Source organism: Sceloporus occidentalis, unplaced genomic scaffold (genome assembly GCF_023333645.1).
Source record: "Sceloporus occidentalis isolate IW3139 unplaced genomic scaffold, rSceOcc1.0.p SCAF_1, whole genome shotgun sequence".
Taxonomy (NCBI): Eukaryota; Metazoa; Chordata; class Lepidosauria; order Squamata; family Phrynosomatidae; genus Sceloporus; species Sceloporus occidentalis.
The window spans coordinates 81,723,668-81,742,662 of NW_028316981.1; the positions used below are offsets into that span (position 1 = coordinate 81,723,668).

The window sequence follows — 18,995 nt, forward strand, 5'->3', positions numbered from 1 at the left end:
GGATTTGATTTGTAAACCGGTGTATAAGCCAGTGAGAACAACCCCTAAGGCTGCTGTATTCTGAATGAGACCACAGATTCATCTCATAGCCCAAAATTCTTTGCTTTGACAGATTGAGGCAATATTTTTCACACACCTCTCGTTTGAAATGTAGACGTTCATGAAGTGATGATTGCTGAAGGTTAAAAAACTGACAACCAATCTTTCTGCTGCTGTTTAATAGCATCATCAGCATGCTAGACACTGTGTACAAGTAAAACAGTCAGTCCCAAGAGAGCTGACCGTCTCTGCATCTGATGCCTAAACCACACTCCCCCTCCTATAAAGCATGCTTAAGCTGGCTACTTTTGTTTTATTTTATTGGGAGAAAAGCAGCCATAAATCGATCTGGGACCTGCACAAGTTACTAAAAATTTCCTTCCAGCTTCTATTTACTCCTAAAATAGTAGCTCAGGTGGTCTTGGGTTTCCAATCTCCACAATCTTTTCCTCTGAAATAAAAGTGCTTTTTTCAAAGGGAGCTTTATGTAATGGGTTGTTTGACCCTAAACTGCAGGCTGTCACCTCTCTGGGTACAGCTTGCATTGCTTCTGCACAGTATCTAATGGAACACTGTTGCCACCTACTAAGTATTAAAAAGCAGTCAAGAAATACCTTCTCTGCTAGCCTCGAGCAGTCATTGGTCCATTAGCTTCTATGTTCAAGAGAAAAGGTGAATGAAAGATATTGCCTAGTAACATACTTTTAAATGAATGAGGATTCTTACAATGTCCAGCAAATGTATCAGGCTGCAAGATTCAACACTACAAAGTCAATACCACACACAGACTTTTAGGGAACGTCCCCCTCCCCCTCCCCCTTTACTCAACAAAGTAATATAGAAATAAAATAAACAACCCAATTATAATTTTATGAATTGTTGTGGGAGTGTGAAGGTTTCTATTTAACTGAACTATAATATTCTAGATCTAAAGATTTTGACCCATAACCCCACAGCACTGTGCCACTGTGAAAATCAGTGGCTAGACAATTTTGTGTGACAAATGCTTGAACAAAAAAGACCCATGATATTTTTTTGGGGGGAGGCAGGGTTTTCAGGAGGGGATGCATAAAATCTAGAAGCTGTGAAGGTCATTCCTATCTGCCTAAGTCCCACCCTTGCTTTAAATAATCAAACTGATGCTGTGCTCAGACAGACCTGGGTTATTTGAAGGAACTACATCCACAACATCCAAAATATTTATTCTCTGAATTAAAATCAGATCTGTCATGTTTACTTTTTGTGAGCAAAAGTGGCTACTTCTGCATTTCCAGCAGAAAAATCAAATTCAGCAAGCACATATTTCTGGTGCCTTTTCCAAGGAGAGCTATTACTTGGCTAATAAAGTTATCTGGGGATATATACAGCTGTATCTTAAATTTGTCTTTGGGCCAGAACAGACAGGCCAAAATAAAGCTGCTTCGGGTCACTTTGGAGGTATGCTGTATAAATGATGCATGCGTCCAAAGAGGCCAGATTCTGCACCAAAGCTGCATTCCAGTCCTTAGGACTGTATTGTGGCTTTGGCGCGGCTTCCAGCTTCTTAGGACACATGCATCATTTAAACAGCATACCTCCAAAGTGACCCAAAGCAGCTTTATTTTGGCCTGTCTGTTTGGGCCCTTTCTTTTTTTCCCCTGCAGTACAGTGAGCTTGGCTTCTACTTGCCTTTACTGTGAAAAGGACAAATGTTTATACCAATACCTGATTTAGTGGCTTCTTTATTTAATTTATATCTCATTTTTCTTCCTAGTAACTCAAGGAAGGATATGTAGAATTCTTTCCCCATCCCCATTTTTACCCTCACAACAATCCTAGATGGACTGGCTTTTTTTTTTTTTAAAAAAAACAACAAAACAAAACCCAATGCTTTACTTTTTTTTGGGGGGGGGAGAAAAAGTGTATGTGCATGTATTCGATATTAACATATTAAACACACAAATTAAATATTCATATAACACACAAAGATGAAATACAACATATATTAAATAAAATAATTATTAGATACATGGGTATTTAATACACAGCGTCAATGTGAAGTAGTGGTTTGAGTGTTGGAGTAGGACTCTGGCAGACAAGGATGCAAATCCTTTCTCAGCCATGGAAATCCACTAGGTGTCCTTGGGTAAGCCCCACTCTCTGAGCCTCAGAGGAAGGCAATGACAAACCCTCTCTGAATCATGTCAATAAAACCCCAGGATAGGTTGCCATAAGTCGAGGTCACTTTGAAATAACACAACAATTAGATACACCCCCCACCAACTCTTTGTTCCCAGTCCTATCTTTGGGCATGCCATGATGTATTGTCTCAAGTTGCAGCTTATTTTAAAATACAATATTTGTATTTGTCAGTATGGTATATTGGATTAAGTGTCTACTAGGACTTTGGGACACCAAGCTTTGAATTCCTGCTCAACCACAGAAACCAACTGAGTAACTATGGACAACTCACACTCTCTCAGCCTAAGACAAGGGGAACAGCAAACCTCTTTTGAATAAATCTTGCCAAGAAAATCTTGCCTAGGATAAGATTGCCATGAATCAGATTTGCTGATAGCATTTATATTTCTATACCGGTTATCAGTGAATTCAGCACTCTCTGACCAGTTTACAATATGTAAGCCAATTGCCCGCAACAAGCTGGTTACTCAGTTTACTGATCTATGAAAAGATGGAAGGCTGAGTCAACCTTGGAGCCCTGGTATTGAACTCACAACCTTGCAGCTGCAGTACTGGCATCTAACCAGTGTGCCACCAGGGCTCCTTACTCCTACATGTTCCTACTTTTGTTCCTTCTCAACAATTATATAGCTCAGTTTCAGAGTATTTCAAGCACTATATTCTCCCACATGAGCCTCCCTGTGTTCTGAGATCTTATGGGGAGGCCTTCCTTTCTATCTGACCACCCTCATAGACACATCTGGTGGGAAAAAAGGAGAGGGCTTTCTTGGTGGAGGCTCTCAGGCTCTGGAACTCCCTTCCCAGAGAGATGTTCTCCTTTCTATTCTACTCTAGGCAGGCAAAGACCATTTTTGTTTCAGCAGCCCTTTCACATTTTTAATTTTTGTACAGGGTACAAGGTGAATTTTTTTTAGCCATATCTGTTTTAACTTTTGTAAGCTATCTTGAGTCACAGACTGGGGAAAAGGTGGGGTATAAGTAAATATAACAATGGGCTAGTCTACATGTTTAAAACATTCCTCATTCAAGTTGGATATAATGTGATCTGGCCACATGCAAATCACATGAGTTTGGTCTTTTTGCAACCCCCCCCCCCCCAAAAAAAAAAAAACCCACAAGAAGAGGCTTCACGGTTTTTACAAGTGTCCACTGACATTTGCATAAATGAGCATTATCACACATGTGGCTGTCTGTCTGCTTTACATACATCTATATGACTGTGTCTTTTGGGCAGAAGGTGGGTGAATAGATGGGAATTTGTTCAAGAAAGTGAAGACAATTAAACATCAATGCAAATGTGTAAAAATGTGCATGGTGCACTTGAGTGTAGACTAGCCAACAGCAACTTTATGAGTCATATTATCTTAAAGCTTCTTTAAAAAGTATTTTAAAAGACTACAGTGAACTTTCAGTGCTAGCCCAATATTTTGCAAAGGATGATATAGTGTCCTACCTCCATTCTGTTGCAAGATGACAATGCCCCATTTCACTTAAGGTCTTCCATTTCACTTAAGGGCAGCAGGAGTGTAAAGTGTGTTGTATGACACATACAACTCTGTCCCTTATCCACCAACAACTCACCACAATTACTTATCTCTCCCAGCATCTGCTGCTTCACTTTGCCTAATGGTAGGGACAACCCTCTTAAATTTATTATAGATGGGAAGAAGGGAAAGGATGCTATTTCATTGATCCAGGAGAACAGTCCTTTCACAGACATTGAGGAATCTACAGAAGCTAGTCTTTCATATGACAGTCTTTCCTTTGTCATATTTTCTAAAGTATTTTAATTTGATTTAATATGTCTTCTTTTAATTAATTGAAGTATTTCACATGTCTTTGGCCTGGTTGCATTATTTCAAACTGATTATGGATAGATGGCAGTCTATAAATATTTTGATAGATAGAACTAAATAAACATTTTGAAGTGTATGAAGAATTGAACTTGCTACCCTTTGGAAAGAATAAAAATGAAGTAGATATTCTATTTGTATGTGAAAATGCATTCAAATATATATATAAATCAACACACAATGAATACTGAGCAGAAGCAGAAGCTTATAAACACAGAAGAGAGCATGCAGCAGTTATGAAACTACAGTCTGCATAGTGATGGCTAGTCTCATTCTGCATGTTACTGCATGTTTACTAAGTCATAATTCTCCTACATACTTCATGGTGTCTACCACTCCAAACACAACTGTATATGCAGGCAACAATCTTGCTATATATAGAATGAATCAATCCTCAGTTGAAATCAGACTTCACCAAATGGCATTCCATACTTAGCAATGTAATACTGATATAATCACATTGTGCTCTGTATCTAATATCAGCTAAGAGAAACCAGTTAGGATATGGTTTCCCCTTAGATGCTTGCTTTTTGTTCATAGCAGCCACTTGGGTTTGTATGATCTATATTTTGACTACAGTGGTGGTGGAAGGGGACAAGAATTTTACATCTATGCCCCTGCCATGTTTCTGATCCAGATCTTATCCTCCTCTCTTAGCTATTCATCGTGGGAGGAACTGATACCATTGGTGCTGTTAATGGAATTTTCTTCCAGAGCTAATACCAATTGCAAAGAAGTTAAATTTCCTCTTTGTGGACTGCACAGTCCCAGATTGTCCCAACCCTCACTGCTACAAGTACACAAGGACTAATATGTACTCCATTGAGTTTGGCCCCTAACAGTAGGGGACAGGTGGAGCAAGTAGTGTTTCTTTGGCTTGTTTAGGATATTGTCAGGGTATCTTGTTACTGTTGGTGTTATGATGCTGGTGTGAGACTTCTCACAATACAGAGATAAGAGTAAGATTCTCTTCAAAATGGAAAGTAGGATTTTCCTCAAGATGGAATTCAGGATTTTTCTTCTCACAGATGCCAGTCCAGCTACTACCTCCACTGCCCAAGAAGGTTGATATGCCCCTTCCTCAGACTCCTGTTTGAAGCCAAATCCTCCAGGAGAGACTGAAAAAATGGATCAGGGCCCCCATTAAAAAATGAATGCTTACACGTGTGTGTGTGTGTGTGTGTGTGTGTGTATGTGTATCTGAATGATGTGTAGATGGATTAACCAACTGTTAGTAAACTCTAGTTGGATGCTAGTACTGTATCCAGTTTGGATCTCAGCCTGGCTCCACCTGGAGCTTTCCATGGTCCTGTCAATCTTTGCCTGAATCCCTGCTCTGCTCTTCTGGGGTGGCTTACAAACTCTGCCTAGAATGGATAGTGGCTTAACTCTGGCTTGTTCTTGAAATGTACTAGCTGACCTTGTATTGTCTCTTTGAGTGGCTTATGAGAATAGTTTCGTACCAGGCAAAAATGTGTGGATTTCCTTAATATGGTTAATTGACAAAACTTTTGTGAAATATACCCTGCTTTACTTGAGCTTCACATGCCATTCAGAAATACAGTTCTGCAGGTAGGATTGTCTTCCAAAGGTCAGAATAAATTTCACTTTATTTATATCTAAATCTTTTGATGTACAGTTTCTTCTGCAGTTTAATCTATGGAGTTGTTTGCTTTGGCGTGTTACGGAGATAAAGAATAAACTTGGCTTTAACAGTGCATTAGATTTTTTTTAAAAAAATATCTGAGATTCATTCCATTGGTGGCATTGAGCAAAGTTGGTCAGGAAATGCAGTCCAGGTGTTTTTTGTCTCCTTCGTAGAAGCAGTGAGTGAATGACAGAACATGTATCATTCAATAATGTCTCCATAATCTCAAACATTTCCTCTCATGGACTGAGTTCTAGCCACTGTCCTTTATGTTTTCACATAGCAATTTTGCTGAATCCAGTCCTTGGCATCTAATATAGGCCTTGTACAGACGGGCCCTTTGTGGTGTCATGGCGACATACTAGGGTTGCCTCGGGGCGGCGCGTGCACATGCCCCGTAACCCTAACACAGTGCCTTGACGCCATAGCTGTGCAGCACCGTCCACACGGCATGCACAGCTATGACATCACTGCTGTGCGGTGTCCAGATGGAGCTGTGTGGCAGTGATGTACTCACACCGCCGCCAGCTGTTTACGGTGGTGCAAAAAGAAGCCACTTTTCAGTGGTCCTTTTTTTTCATGCAACTGAGAGGCGGCTCCCCGCCACAGTCTCCAGGAATTGTCTTTCAAGGTCAATGTAATACTGCAGATAGCCAGAATAGTTTCTTTTTTTGATTATTTGTACCATTGTTTTGACCTTGGAAGACAAATTTGGAGAGACTTTGGCCTGAATCTTATTAGTTAGGCCCATCTAGTGAATTAATTGTTAAATGGTGAGTTAACATATACAGTAGGTAAATCCTATTAATGCAAAGGTCTATTTAGGATTAACATATCATTCACATCAATATTAGTCAGATGCCAAGTACTGGATTGAATAAAGCAGTGATATGAATATGTAAATTAGTAGGGATGACAATTTCATCCACACCTCATGCACCAGATTCTCTAATGTAACTGAAGAAATGAATATGCCAGCTAAACACAGAATCATCCCAGGAAAACAACCTGTTGGACAATACTAATTAGAATGGTTCTCTGTCTAGTTTTTATGGAAGACACTAGTACATACAACTGGGCCCTCTCTATGACTTCATCGAGGTTGTGAGCATGGGAGAGACTCTGAAATAACCCACAGAAAAAGGTTTTAACTAGGTCCATTGTGATCATTTATTTGTACCTTGTAACATATTGGCAAGTCACCATTCCAGGTTGAAGTCCTTAAGTTTATATACAGGCTGGCCCTCTCAAGGAAGTGTGATGACTATTTTTTAAAAAAGCACTACACAGTAAGAAGAAGATATTGGGGCTTCCAGTGGTAAGAGACCAATTGGAGCCATCAGTATCCCAGTCATATCCCATTGCAGCTTCCCCCACTTCCCCCTGTTGGCTAGAGTCACATGCATTTAGCATCAACAAAGAGAAGCTACTTAGAATCATAGAATCACAGAATCCCAGAGTTGGAAGAGACCACAAGGGCCATCCAGTCCAACCCCTGCCATGCAGGAATACACAATCAGAGCACCCCTGACAGATGGCCATCCAGCCTATGTTTAAAAAACCCCAAAGAAGTAGATTCCACCACCACGCTCTGAGAGAGTGTGTTCCACTGTTGAACAGCTCTTACTGTCAGGAAGTTCTTCCTAATGTTGAGGTACAATCTCTTTTCCTCTTGTTTGCATCCACTGCACTGTGTCCTAGTCTCTGGAGCAGCAGAAAACAAGCTTGCTCCATCCTCAATATAACACCAAATACTTAAACAGGGCTATCATATCACCTCTTACTTGTCTCATCTCTAGGCTAAACATATCCAGCTCCTCAAGGCTCTTCTCATAAGGCATGATTTCCAGACCCTTCACCATTTTAGTCATCCTCCTCTCAACTTACTCCAGCTTGTCAACATCCTTTTTGAATTGTGGTGCCCAGAAGTGGACACAGTTTGCATTGGCTTTTTTAGCTGCAGCATCACACTGTTGACTCCTGCTTCTCTACCAGCAACAAGTTATACTCAGTTGTGCACAACAGACTACATACTGCCATCTCCTTGTGCCTTTCAGAAACTGTTCCATGTTGGAAAACTGGTCGTACAGTTAAAATGCAAACAACAGCAACAACAATAACAACAGAACGTTAAAAACACACACACAGACTGCATACCAAAGTTGTCAAATAAATTAAAGGATTTTTTTCCCTGTTATATCATCTATCTTTACTGGTAACTGTTAAAACAAACTTGTTTATTGCTAAAATCATAAAATAGGTGCCTCTTTTAAATAGCAGCAGTGTAATCCTATCCATGTATCCTCTGAAAAGAATGAGGCTGCAATCTTATACATTCTGCCTAGGAGTAAGTTCCACTGAATTGAATGGAGTTTACTTCTGAGGAGACATAGTTAAGATTGCACTGGGTATCTCATTACCTGCAGACAACTGTTTGAAAGAAAGGGTGTGGCCTAATGGAATTTAATAAACAAAAGCTTCTGTTCCTTATTAGGAGGAAAAACCAACATTAATCTTTTTTCTTACTTTCTATTTACAGTAATACATCAGAATCAAAGAGTCTCAAATGCATTTCTGATTTTCAGATTGAAAAATTCCAGCACTGGTTAAAACTGGAGTTCACTGATGAATCAATTAAAAAAAGAGCTGCTCAATCTTGCAGCCTTAACATATATATTTAATGAATCCACATCTACCTAGATCCTTCCATAGGACAATGGAAACATTTTTTAAGTGACAAGAAACACTGATTGAACTTGTACAACAGCCCAAAGCTCTGTCTTCTTTATGAAAGCATTCCAAAAGTGAGCAGTGGATTGGTTTAGATCAGTGCTACTCAAAGTGATGGTCTCCAGCAAAAAATTGCTGCCAAAGTGTACAAACAAAATGCAAATTCCTGGCATACTGAAAAAACAACTGCTGGTTTCCCCAGATCAGGGCCTAAGAAGGGTTGGTCTAGATTACTTCCAAACCACTTCGTTACTCTAAAATCTTGTAATTCCTCTTATGAAGCTTCGTGAGGTGAACTAAAAAGAAAATCTAGTTTAGGAAGGAAGGTATGATAATCACAAATTCTATTTTGCAATTAATTTGAGTTGTTGGAAATGCTCCCTTCTAAACCCACTTTTCCTTCAGGTACAAGGAAACATTTTGGCTACATAAGAGAGGTGACTCTGTATTATGCTAAATTCTGCAGATTTGAAAAAACTAATTTTTTGGATTTCATACTGCCAGGGGGATATTGAAAGCTGTAGTTCAAAAAAGTAATTTTTCCAAATGCTGCTCAAATCTGTAGGGAGTTCTGAACAATTTTCTGAGAATACAAAGGCTGGAATCTTATGGAGCACTAGTGAATAAAGAAGCATGGAGGCAGGCGTGGTAGTGGTGGTGGTAAGGCAGAGGTGCATCTGAGTCCTTACCAGATGAGATTCAGCTGTTGCACCATTGGGGAATGGCTGGTGTAGAGAGCTAATGGGTACCTCTCTAGCCAAGCTTGGAGAACGTACAACTGGTGGTACAATCAGGAAGTGCAATTGTGTAAATGGCCAAGAAGATTTGAGCCAAGAAGAATCACACCAAAATGTGACTTTGGATCACACCAAAGTCCTATGTAGGCCAGCTGCCTGTTCTCACAGTGGCCAATCTGATGGTTTTAAGAATCCCACAAGTGCATGAGTGCTTTCACATTTCCTTGCCCATGCTCCCCAGAAAATGTTATTCAGAAGGATACTGCTTCTGATTCTGGAAATAATACAGAATAATCATGATGCCAATCCACTGACAGTCTTATCTTCTCTGAATGTGCCTAACCCTCCTTTTAAAGCCATGGAAGAGATAACACCACATCTTATGGTAGTGAATTCCACAGTTTATCTTTGCCCTATGTGTGAAAGGACTTCCTTTTATCGGTTCTCTATTTCCCACTGTTCAGCTTCATTGAATGTCCCTGGGAGACAGGAAGAAAAACCTCTCTGCAGCCATTTCCTGTGTATTATTTTATAACTTTTTATTATGTGATTGCTATAAGATTCAATCAAAATTAAACACATATCTTATGACTGAAAAGTGTGTTACAAACAAAATCATTCTGGCAAAAATATCCTGTAAGTTTCTCAAGCTCCTTTCATTTTGAAGTGTTGAGGAAAGTATTTTGCATCCATGAAATCTGGGGTGGGCTGACTTTATTTTTCATCTGCCGGAGAAAAGAACTGGTACAGCTCAAAATATGATTGATAAGAGGCATTTCTTCATGGAAATTTTGAATATTTAGCGTAACATATGTCCATAAAGTATGTCTCTGTTATTTTGTATTCTTACTGTGATAAAGAAGTGGAAGAAAATACATGAATAAATCCATAGTCCAATTAAAATAGAAACCTATTTCACTGGTGGCTCTGGGAGAGGTAAGAACATACATAATTTTCTCTCATAGAGTTCAATGAACTGCACCCATTTCAGTCACATTAAGATTAGACTTTGGATAGGCCGATGTGGTTTAGGATCACTGGCAACTCTCAAAGCAGTTTTTTGCTCTTTGGTCCATCCAGAATCTCTGGACCACCCTTTCCTTGCCTCCTGTGTGAATGAATTTTCTCTCCAGGAAGCCTCCATGAGTGGCAATTCACATTTTAAAGGATTCCCCAAATAGGATTCCCCAGATCTTTCTTACCTAGAGAAAACACATAATCAAGTAATCTGGATTTTATTCCTAGCTCTTTCAGGCCTTGTCTGCATGGGCAAGATCTCTCATCCTAACCGCAAGCCAGTGCTCCCCACTTGCACAATGCACAGCAACTTCCAGAGAAATACTGTTAACCCGATCTAGCCCCAGAATTGGCAAAGTCACAGGGGACTCTGGTGTTTCCCCAAAACCTTGGGCTTAGGCACAGGGTTTTAGGCATGTGAACATCTGGATCTGGCCTGAATTGGGCTGGTCTACAGCTTGTATATCAGCTGCCACACTATCCTCCTTCCCCACACTGCACATCACAGGAAAGGAGATGGTCGGTCTCAAGAACTGCTGCCACTCCTGTATCTACAAGAGCTCTGTGGACACTTGGTGTGCTGCCACTTCTCCCGAGGGTGGGCTTGTCTGTGCAACTAATGGAAAAAAGAGGGTAGAGGGATCCCAAATCACATGGCTCCCCAATCACCTCCAGAGGCCATGTGATGGAAGTCCTTCTACCCACTGGTCACATGAGTAAGCCCATCCTCAGTAGAAGCTACGGTGTACATGTGGCCTGTCCTGTAGTTATAAGAGTGGGTGGTGGTGGCAGCTCTGGCAACAAGGATGGACCAGCTGTGCTGATGCAGTATAGGCCTAGCTGGCCCGTGAGACCACTGATGTACTGCCAATGTGCTGCACTGCCACTGTGGCCAATGTGGGGCCAGTTCCATAGCACAGTGCTCCTAACTGGCCCCAGATTTATAGCCAGTGCAGACAAGGCCTTAGTCATCTGTGGTTTGTCTTTGAACAACTCTCTTAGCTTTGCTTCTTCATCTTAATAAGCTGCTGCAGCCGGGCAGACTGACTCTCTTTCTCTTACTATGCATGTCCATTGCCCCCCTCACTGGGGATTCTAGGTGTGACTGTAATGCAACTAAAGTAATAATGAGCTGACAATCTGACACTTGTCTCTTTTTCTCATGTAAAAATCTATGAGTAATCCTGTTGGGCCTGTTTAGTGAGTTTGAGTACAAAATGCTCCAAATAAACACTAGGAAGAGAGTTAAAGTGTGAACTCAATTTCTCATCTACCTCTCCAAGGTGTTAATAGCTATGTATGCCTAGCCGGAATCATTTCAATACTAATGTTTCTGCACAGCCATTGAAGAAACAAATACCTAGCTGTGTTCAAAGAAACTATAGGACCCTCCTGCCATTTACACATCAGTTAATCTCTCACAGTGCTTCAGATTTTTTTCTGAATAAGAAATACTGGTGCTGCCAGTATCCCCCATGGCCCCTAAAAAAATAATAGAAAAATAAAAGAACACAATGGTTATGATATCAGATGGGTGAAGGGGGTGAAGAAATTTGGTTCTCCATATGTTTTGGCCTACATCAATTTCTACAACTCTTTATTGTGCTGGCTGGTGGGGGTTGTAGGCCAAAATATTTGAAGGCTATATCTTCCCTGAGGGTCAGTGTGGCATAGTGACTTGGGCATTGGACTAGGACTAGGAGACCAGGGATTGAATCCCAGCTTGGCCATGGAAACTCACTGGGTGACCTGGGAAAGTCACACTCTCTCCACCTCACAGGATGGCAATGGCAATTCTCCTCTGAAGAAACTTGCCAAGAAAACCCCATGCTAGGTTCGCCTTAGGGTCACCATAAGTCAGAAGTGACTTGAAGGCACAAAATAACAATAACAACAATGCCTTCTAACTGCTCTAACAGTTAAATAAATTTAACAGACAATAGTTTGGGGCAGACAAAGGCTGCTTAATCCCCTCTCCAGTGTAAATCTTTCCCATTTTCCATGCAGAGGTTTTAGCTTACCAACCTTGACAGAATTTCATTGTTTACTGAAAAAGTTTGGTAAGGGCAACGGATTTCCTTAGAAGTTTACCAAGGAGATCTGGCATGGACTATATTTGCAAAAATCGGCCAATGGGTACAATAAAAAGCTATACTTGTTTGCTTATAGATGAAAAAAGTATGCTCTTCTTTTCTAAAAATGGCATTTGCCAGCTTGCAATTTTTAAAAGTATCATCATCATCATCATCATTGTTATAGTTGTCATTCCAGTTTTCAAAGAAGTAGCTCTTGCAGCATAAAAAGGAGGAAAGGAGGGGGAGAAAAACAGAATGTGGCAATACTTTTAAGATTAACAGGTTTATATTTTAGCATGAGCTTTCATGGTTAAAAACTCTCTGAGAATATTCCTTTTGTTATATATGCAGTAACAAGGATTCTCATATCAATATACATAGTGTGCCATGAACCCATTGTTCTTGTTCATAACTCTGTTAATGGATTGGAATTCATGAATATAATTCAATTCAGGAATTTCTCTTTCTAGTAATTTTCTTGTTCAAGGACTGCAACCTGTAAATCCTGTATTGTGTGTCCAGGAAGGTTTAAATGTTCTGCAACTGGTTTGGGAGTATTGCCACTTCTAATTCAGATTTGTGTCCATATCCTCTTGCATAGAGACTGTCCAGTTTGTCCAATGTACAGCATAGAGGGGCATTGCTTGCATAGGATGGCATATATCACAAATAAATGCACCTATGATGGTGTGGTTGATGCTATCTTCTCAGAGAGAGTTTGGAACTCTGGCAAACTGACTTTTGGCAAGCAGATTTATTGCTTTCAATGCTAAATGAGCACTGTAAAGATCTGAAAGATGTATATCATTTTACCCAGATCTTTGAAAATTTATGGCAACCTTCCTGTTACATTCTATTCCATTCCCACAACTGTATAAATATGCTCTATAGCCCAAGGCTTTAATATCATTCAGTACTGCATCTGAAGAAGTAGGTTTATATCCACAAAAGCTCATGCTAAAATAAAAACTAGTTAGTCAAAGGTGCTGCCACATTCCTTTTTTCCTCCCCCTTTCTTCCTCTTTTTTATTGTCACCATCAGTCATAATCAGTCAGTGATAATAACAACTTAAAACTCTGCAGCTCAGTAAATCAGAGGCAACTGTTTAGTCAATTAAAAGCAGCTGAATCAATTTATATAACAGACCAATCAATCAAATATCACATTCCTATTATCAAGGACTCTTCAATGAGGAGATCAATAACATCAGAAAAGCTTTCTTGAGACACAGCATGTCACCCCTACCAGTCACCTATACCAGCCACAGCAGAATGCTAGATGCATCAAAACCTATTTCATTCTACAATGCACTAGAATTATATGGCAAATGTGGAGGTCTTCTTTGGCAGCCAAATCCAAACAGAAAGGGTAAACTGAAGGTTAAATCCTGCATTTAGAGCATGCTGTTTCTGTGTTTGCAATAGGCTGTTTTCAGCCAAACCTGCCGAATGAGCAACTTTAGTATCCTTTAATGTCTCACTCAAAGCAGCTTCTACAAGCTTCAGATACTACAATCTCTGTCACTTTGTTGTCATAATGAATGCGATACAGAAACTACCCACAGTCCTCACATATGCTCCTGATTCATGGCCAGTACACAAACAGGAATCAGGATAATATGTCACAACAATGTAAGATCCACTAGTTTTCTAATATTTTTGTGAAACATACACTGTCATAAATCAATGTTTCTGAACTTGGTGCCCTGACTGTGTTTTTTGCCCCCATCTACAAGTTCTGTAAACCTTGCTTTTTGACCTACAGTGTCCAGAACCTCCTCTTACTGATAAAAATTCAGGGAGCTGAAGTATAAAAGAAAGTTTTCCATATTTGGAGCTCTTGGCAGGTTTGGAAATTTTTTTTAAAAGAACAAGGCTGTGGTGCATATTGTTGTTGTGTGCCATCAAGTAATTTCCGATTCATGGAAACCCTAAGGTAAACCAATCATAGGGTTTTCTTGGCAAGATGTGTTCAGAGGTTTGCCACTGCCTTCCCCTGAGGCTGAGAGTATGTGACTTGCCAAAGATCACTCAGTGGGTTTCATGGCAGAGCAGGGAATTGGATCCTAGTCTCCAGAGTAGCAGTCCAATGCTCAAACCACTATGCTACATTGGCTAATGGCATGTATCTATATGTGTATACACACACACACGTCTAAATACCCTAAAGGTACCAGATCCCATCTGATCTTGGAAGCTAAGCAGGATCAGCCTTGGTTAGTACTTTAATGGGAGACTGCCAATGTATACCAGGTGCTGTAGGCTGCATTTCAGAGGCTGGAACTAGCAAAACCATCTCTAAGGTCCCAAACACACTGCAGTTTGAGACTGCTTTAACTGCCCTGACTCAGTGCTAGAGAATCCTAGGAACCATAGTTTGTTGTGGCACCAGTGTTCTCTGAGAGAAAAAGTTAAATGTTTCATAAAACTACAGTTCCCAGAATTCCCTAGCATTCAGTGAGGGCAGTTAAAGTGGTCTCAGACAGGATTATTTGTGCAGTGTGTTTTGGACCTAAGAAAGTTCTATGAAATTCTCATGGTGACCTTAAGTTGACAGGAAACTTGAAGGCACATGTTATTGCTGTGTGCCTTCAAGTCATTTTTTTGCTTTTTGCTTTTGCCTTCAAGTCATGGGTTTTCTGGGGCTTTGTATGTGTGACTCACCCAAGACCATTCCATGGGTTTCCATGGCCTAGGGGAGACTCAGACCCTGGTCTCCAGAGTCATAGTTAGATACTCAAACCCCTATATCATGCTGTCTCTCTCACACACATGCTTGTCCTTTCTCCATTTCTTGACCCCACTTTTGCTTTCTTTCTTTGCTCTGCTGTTGTTGCTTTCTTCTCTTCCAACTGGATGAGTAGGAATTGGCTATAATGGTGGAAATAGTAAGTAAACAATGCAACCTCTTGCATTTGCTGTCTAGATGAGAACTTTTCCTCTTCTGGATAATAGTAGAGAAGTCCAAACTGCTTGGAACAACTAGTGAAGTCTTGTAATCCTACTTGACTGACTATATGTTTATTATTCCTTTAGTAGGATTCTGCACTCCCCCCTCCAACAAAGATATAACTGGCACTGGCACAGACCACAATCCATCATTAAAAACGTCCAGATTAAAAGCACACCACAACAGCTACTCTCGGTACACAGTAGACTGGGGAGAGCAACATGTTTCCCTTTGAAGTGTTTGGGGCTATAATTCCCCTTAGTCTAGCCAATGTGGGTGATGATAAAGGATAATGGAAGCTACAGTGCAAAAGATCTGGAGGACATAAGGTTGCCAGTTTGTTCTAGGCAGAAGACATTAAATGAAAGAAAAAGCTAATAATGTCTTTGTGACAGAAAGATGCAAATGATCCCCACCATGCAACTATCCCACATCTGAAATCATTTAAAAAAGCCTTTTATTCACAATAACTCCTTTGGTAGACCTGCATACAACTACATTTTAACAATCCTAATGGTTTCATTTATTGTGTATTAGCAAAAATTATCACAATCAATAAGCAGACTGACTGCTCCACCGTCCTTCCATTTTCTCCCTAGCCTTGGGGAAAAAATGTGGAAACCTCATTTGAAAGTGCCCCATGGAAGAAAAAGTGGTTAATGTGTCCAGAGCTGTGATACCTTCTCCCATTGGCTTCTCATTAATGAAAGAAATAACAGAAGCTGTGGTGTAAATAACATTTTTGACATTGCTACAATAAAGGGGAACAAGGGACCAGTCTGCGGCACCAACCTTCACCTGCACATGCAGTTTCTGTCTCCTTGCTGCAGAGACCTGAGGCACATACGGCTGTGTTTGTGTATATGGCTTTGCTCAAAGGCCTGAACACCATTTGTGCATGAATTACAGCAGTCAGGTATGGAGAGTGCTAGTCAAAGTGGTGTTCATCGACCAGCCGCCAGCGGTCCCTGATTCATCGGCGGCTGATCTGCACCAAGTTTCTAGGAAAGAAAGAATGGTAGCCAAAAGGCACTATTTTAGTGCAGGCCCTGGCACACTGAAAACAAAATTCATGGTCTCCCACATCAGATAGCCTGGAGTGCTGAACAAAAGGACATGTCTGCATTTTGGGCCCTTGGGAAGACAGTGGTGCATGTGGTGCAAACACTATTCTTGTTCAGACATGAGTCAACTTGTTGCAGGCCATAGATAGCCCAAAATCAAAAGTCTGGAAATCAAAATGCAATTAAAACAGGAGAGCATTTTCTCCACCACCACCATTCCCCCATAAGTCTAATAACCATTCCACACTAAGACCACAATCTCATTTGTATTTTACACAAATATAGCTTTGCCTATGAAAGCATGCACATTTGGTTCAAAGTCATGGAAGCTTAGGTCCAAAACACACTGCAGAAATAATCCAGTTTGAGACCACTTTAACTGCCCTGGCTCAATGCTGGGGGAATTCTGGGAACTGTAGTTTTGTGAGACATTTAGCCTTCTATTTCAGAGAGCTCTAGTGCCACAATAGACTATAATGCTGAGGATTCCCTAGCATTGAGCCAGGGGAGTTAAAGCGATCTCAAACTGGATTATTTCTGCAGTGTGTTCTGAACCATAGGTGTGCAAAAGTGTGCCATTGCGAATGTGGTTGTGCATTTGCTGCTGAGATTTTCTGCACTGGATTGGCCATTTGCTTGCACTTCACTGCACATCAGCTTGAGCATCCCTTTGTGCAACCGGTGGTACATTCAGTAGCACAACACTGTCATTCCATAGAAGGATCACTTTGCACAGTCAACAGGCAACTGCACAAGTGGAGATCTGACTACACAATTCTCACGTCAGATCTCAACCAAAATGTGCTGGACTCTGACCTTTCTTTTCTTTTTCTTTTAATGTTGAAGCCAGTGCCGTTTCAATGTTCCCAGCAGACATGAGCTGCCTCCGCACTGCAAAAATGATCTGGGTTGACATCGCTTAAACTGCTGTGGCTCAATGCTATGGAATATTGGGGACTGTAGTTTTGCGAAACATGTTGCTTTCTCTGCCTGGTGCCACAACGAACAACAAACCCCTGGATTCCGTGGCATGAAACCATGGCAGTTAAAGTGGAGTCAACCTGGATTATTTCTGCAGCGTGGATGCAGCCTAGGGCTTGTGTTTCCTTGGGGAAATCCAGTTCCAGAGGCTCTTTGTTGCATTTCCATTCTAGACATCCCCAGGGCCAGCTTCCCTGGGTGTACTGGCAGGGCAGGGAGGGAGTGGGAAGGTGTCCACTAAGCATCTTACCTGCCAGCCTCTGTCTACCACAACAACACACAGTCTGCCCAGCCTGAGCATGGCCCAGTAGTCTGGGGCAGAGCCCAGCCTGTGCCATGTGCTGGGTGTCCTGGGCACAAGGGGAATCCCATATCATCCCCAGCTCCTTCCAAGTTGCTAACAGCCAGCTCCACACTGGAGAAAGAACCCGGCGGCTTGGCGATTGTCCTGGCTGGAGGCTATGGCATTCTGGGAGCTGGAGTTTGTTGGGGGCGGGGGGGGGACAGGGTTCCTTTCTTACTCGGATTATTATATAAGGAGAGAAGAGGGAGGCCGCTTGTTTCCCCCTCCATTTCCTTTGTGTTTTTAATGTTAAAGACCTCTCTGTCTCCCTCCCTTCCCTCCTCAGCCGCGGGAAGAAGAAGAATTACAGGGAGGCAAAGGAAAAGGGAGCAAGAAGAAGACACCCCAAGCGCCCTGGCTATTAATAGGAGCGGCGGGGAGGAAGAGCTTCCAGGACAAGAAAAGGAGGAGGGGAAGGCCCGTCGCCGGGGCTGAGGGAAGGAAGGAAGGAAGGAGCCCGAGGGAAGCGGGGGGAGCCTGCTGCTCTCAGGCCAGAGCCCGCGCTAGGCCCTCTCCTGTCTGCTTGCAGCGGGGAGAACCAAGGCACCTTCCCGCCATCTCTGAAGCAAAGCGGCGGCGGCGGCGGCGGCGGCGGGGAGGAGGCACGCCCAGCCCCGGGGGGCTTCAGGGCCCAGAGCTGGGGGCTCTTGGCGGGGAAGGAGGGCTGCACCTGGGCCTAAGGCAGCGGAGGAGGAGGAGGAGGGGGCTGGGGAGCCGACCGAAAGGAAGCGGGAGCCGTACCTGGGCGCTGGCTGGAGGAGGAGGAGGGGAGCAGGGCTGCGCTGTCGGTGCCGTGGCGGCTCTTCCCTCCCCTTCCCCTCCGGGGTGGACTAACACCAGCCCCCCCTCAGGCCTGGCGGGGAAGGAGAGCCCTCGGGGAGCAGCGGGGTCATGCTCGCCCCTTCTTCCTCTGCCTCCCGGTCCTCGCAGCCCTGCCTTCCTCTCCTCCGCCTCCTCCTCTCTGCCTCGGGGGCGCTCAGGCGGAGCGGTGCGCTTGGCCAGGCATCCTCCTCCCGTGGTGGCTGCCTGCAGGAGAGCCGGCGGCGGCGGCGGCGGCAGAGAGGAAGGGGAGGGCGCCTTCGGGGTGTGTGTGTGTGTGTGTCTGAGTGTGTGGATGCCTGAGTCTTGGGCCGGGGCAGGAATGGCGGGGATTCTTGCCCCCTTGGCGCCCCGCGGGACTGGCTTCTTCTCCCTTGCACCTTGGCGGGAAGGGGCTGGGTCGGGCTCCGGTGGCCTGGAAGGGGCGCCAGGAGGCTCTTCCCGACCGCCCCTGACCACTGCACCCGGCCCCGACTCGGGCCAGCCCTGAAACCACGAGCTCAGGCTCCTACTCGCTTCAGCTTCTCTTCCTCCTCCTCTTCCTCCAAGCTCCCTCTT

The 18,995-nt window shown here is 42.7% G+C and overlaps 1 protein-coding gene across 1 annotated transcript in view; it reads right to left on the bottom strand.

Annotated features, from left to right (window-relative positions):
• CPLX2 (complexin 2) overlaps positions 1-18,572 on the bottom strand; it is a 181,413-nt gene extending 162,841 nt beyond the window's left edge. The window contains exon 1 of the mRNA XM_089527553.1: positions 18,360-18,572. The gene's annotated coding sequence lies outside the window, so the exon portion shown is untranslated. The remainder of the gene's footprint in view (positions 1-18,359) is intronic.
• Positions 18,573-18,995: the final 423 nt, after the last annotated feature.